Source organism: Micropterus dolomieu, linkage group LG05 (genome assembly GCF_021292245.1).
Source record: "Micropterus dolomieu isolate WLL.071019.BEF.003 ecotype Adirondacks linkage group LG05, ASM2129224v1, whole genome shotgun sequence".
Lineage (NCBI taxonomy): Eukaryota > Metazoa > Chordata > Actinopteri > Centrarchiformes > Centrarchidae > Micropterus > Micropterus dolomieu.
Genome location: NC_060154.1, coordinates 12166286 through 12170101, shown reverse-complemented (window position 1 = coordinate 12170101; position 3816 = coordinate 12166286). Strand labels below are relative to the sequence as shown.

The 3816-nt window shown below is 43.7% G+C and overlaps 1 pseudogene; it reads left to right on the top strand.

Moving 5' to 3' along the window:
- The first annotated feature begins 3216 nt into the window (after positions 1 to 3216).
- Positions 3217 to 3816, top strand: part of LOC123971547 — a 113653-nt pseudogene continuing 113053 nt past the window's right edge.

Here is a 3816-nt window from a genome sequence, read left to right as displayed (position 1 = left end):
GCGATGGCCCACTACTGCTCCAGGACTCTTTCTGTCATGGCCTGCCTCGATCCCCACAATTACATACACTTTTTGTTCTTGTTTTTAATATATCCTGCTACTCACCTACTGCTAGATGGAACCTCTAACCAAAGCATTGGAGCCTTGTTTATTCAGAGAAGCTTCCTTCCCAACATTTAATCCATTGTCTGTTGTAATGCAGACAAATCGGTCGTCTTACAAGGTCCAACTGGCTATGGCTTCCCTCAGTCACTGGGCAATTGACAGTCCGTGTGGTCAACATAATTTTAATTTTAAAATTATGTTTGCAAGCATTGACTGAAATACTTCCAAACAACAGATGATGATCCATTTCAAGGGACTAGCTCTTCGCCTTCTGCTCCAGACATTTGATTTTCGTTTTACCTGTCTGCTCTCTGTTGTGTATTACTCTCTGGGAATCTTTTGCACAAAGTGTGCGCGCAAAGCCAAATTGCCCGCGCAAAGCCAAATTGCTCACTGGTGGTTAAGGAAGGTTTCTATCACTGGAGCACACATTTTAAAGGTCAATATTGCAGTTGATCATGTTAATTTAATTGTGGAATGTCAAAATCGTAATCGAGATCAATGTTTGATTAATTGTGCAGCCCTGCTCCGGAGAACTCCATCCTTGCATACTGCAGGAAGAAGTGCCTATGCCTAGCATGTTTTGAGCTAAACCATTTCAAGAGTAACTGGCCCTATTCTCTAGTCTGGCTAAGGTCAGCATGCCTCCCTGCCACAAAACACTCACCTTTTAAACTAGCTGGCTGGCTGCTCAACAGTGGTAATACTGAACATCACTATATAAAAGCACGTGCTGCAGCACCAACTGGTGCTAAAGTAAAAGTGCAAAACACACAGAGAGCGGGTCCCTTTGAAGAACGGTTTTACACTCCTGTCAGCATGAACATTATATTTCATTTGCATGGAAGCCTCAGTCTGACCTTCTCTAGTGTCACTGTGATGCTGTGGCTGTTAAGGCACTTCTGGATGTTCATGTCTCTAACTTTGACAAGGACTGTAGAGTTAGTTCAGTCGTCCAGGATCTGTTGCCACCAGGGCCCTTAATGTGTCCACTCCAATCAGGGAGTCAACTTTGAAAGTGAGCTTATAGCAGAACTGCTCAGACTTGTTGAAATCTGCAAATCACTCACACACTACAGCATACCATCCCATGGGAAATGGAGGAACTGAAAGATTCAGTTAAACACTTGGTAGCATACTTCGGTCTCTTCCACTCAAAAAGAAACACAAGTGGCCTCAACAGATACAAACTCTGACAGTGCATGAAACCACAGTATATGCAACATTCCAGCTTATGTTTGGTTGAAGGCTCCCTGCGGATGTGACATTCTACTGCAATACCCAGTGGTTGTTGAATACAAAAGCTATGTGAAAAAACTCCTGTCACATCTTTATGAAGAATACAGAATTGCCCGAAAAGGTGCTGTCAAAAAACATGACAAACAAGCAAAGGGCTACAACAGAAAAGTAAAAGGCACTTGCCTGAACATGAGTTGACATTGACAGAGTACTCAATGAAAACAAAGGTCAGGTAACTAGCTGACAAATGGACTGCAGTGGTCAAATACAAAAACCTGCAGACTCCCACATACAAGCTGGAGGACAAGGAAATGTGTCTCAAGGATAGTGCAGTGTAACCTAGTCTTGGACATCAGCTTTCTGCTTATGGTGACAAGTGGAGCAGAAATGTGTGGCATAGAGGAAGGGTTGTGTGCAACTGACCACCTGGAGGAGGAAACGGGGATGGAACCAATGCATGTACAGTGAGTGAATCAAAGGACACCCAGAGTCAGGAGATTCTGAGTGAAGGGCTGTCTGAGTAGAATCAATCAAGTCAGGGTGTTCCAGACTTAAGACTATGAGGAACAGTCTGTAGATGGTCAAATCCAGTTTTCTCCAAGTGACCAGAGCCACTAAAAGAAAGGCAGTGACCTGGACACTTTAGTTGCAGAACCTGACTCAGACTTACCACTCAAGATCACCAGTTTCCAGTTTCCAGAGGGACGGAGGTTGCTGATGTACTGCGGTAAGCGTGTCGATTCATTTCCGTTTCCGGTGCTTGTGTGTTGTTACCGTGTTGTGCTGCTCTCGCTAAATAACAGTTACATTTGTTAGATTACAGCAGCCAACTGTCCGATAAACACTTATTCTTATAGTAATTTTGCCTAAGCACTCACAGTTCTTTCCATCTTTTAGTGACTGCTGTTCAATCTCATAGTTGTTCTAAAGTTTTGGTAGCTGACGCTACAATACTTTAGCTTAGCCGTTAGCGACTTTAGCTTAGCAGCTAGCGATGGTTTCTCCTTCTACCTCTCTCTCTCCTACTTTCTCCTGCTCGGTGTGTCAGATGTTCAGTTACTCCTTTGCCTCTTATAGCTGTAATGGTACGTGTAATAAGTGTAGTTTATTTGTAGACATGGAGGCGAGGCTCTGTGATTTAGAAGTCCGGCTCCGCACCTTGGTAGATCAGTCTTTAGCTACTGTAGCTAGCCAGTCCCCGGTAGTCGGTGCGGAACGGCCTGAGTTAGCCTCTGGTAGCCGTCCTCCTGCATCCCCTGTGCAGCCAGGAAGGGGGGGCTGGGTGACTGTCCGAAGGAGGAATAGTCGTAAGCATTCAAAGTCCAAGGGGCACCATCAACCTGTTCACGTTTCTAACAGATTTTCCCCATTCAGCGACACACCTGCTGAGAAACCAACTCTGATCATTGGCAGCTCCATTTTGTGAAACGTGAAGTTAGCGAAGCCAGCGGCCATAGTTAAGTGCATCCCTGGGGCCAGAGGGGGCGACATTGAGTCTTATTTGAAACTGCTGGCTAAGGATAAACGTAAATACAGTAAGATTGTTATTCACGTCGGCGGTGAGCTCATCATAGCACAGAGACAGCACTGGTGAAAATTACTAACGACCTCCTTATTGCATCAGACAAAGGACTTGTCTCTGTACTGGTTTTATTAGATCTTAGTGCTACATTTGATACCATTGACCATCAGATCCTATTGCAGAGACTGGAACATTTCATTGGCATTAAAGGAACCGCTCTAAGCTGGTTTAAGTCGTATTTATCAGATCGATTTCAGTTTGTACATGTTAACGATGAGTCCTCCATGCACGCCAAAGTTAGTCATGGAGTTCCACAAGGATCTGTCCTCGGACCAATCCTCTTCACTTTATATATGCTTCCTTTAGGCAATATTATCAGGAAATATTCCATAAGCTTTCATTGTTATGCAAATGATACTCAGTTAGATCTATCGATCAAACCAGATGAAACTCATCAGTTAGCTAAACTTCAAATGTGCCTTCATTCCTGGATGACCTGTAATTTTCTAATGTTAAACTCAGATAAAACTGAAGTTATTGTTCTGGGGCCTAAGCACCTCCGTGACGCATTATCTAAAGATATAGTTTGATGGATCGCCCTGGCCTCCAGCACCACTGTGAGGAATCTTGGAGTTATCTTTGATCAGGACATGTCGTTTAAGTCTCACATTAAGCAAATTTCAAGGACCGCCTTTTTTCACCTACGTAATATTGCGAAAATCAGGAACATCCTGTCTAAAAATGATGCAGAAAAACTAATCCATGCATATGTTACTTCTAGGCTGGATTACTGCAATTCCTTATTATCAGGCTGCTCGAAAAAGTCCATTAAGACTCTTCAGCTGATCCAGAATGCTGCAGCTCGTGTTCTGACAGGAACCAGGAAAAGAGATCACATTTCTCCTGTCTTAGCTTCTCTGCATTGGCTTCCAGTAAAATCCAGAATAGAA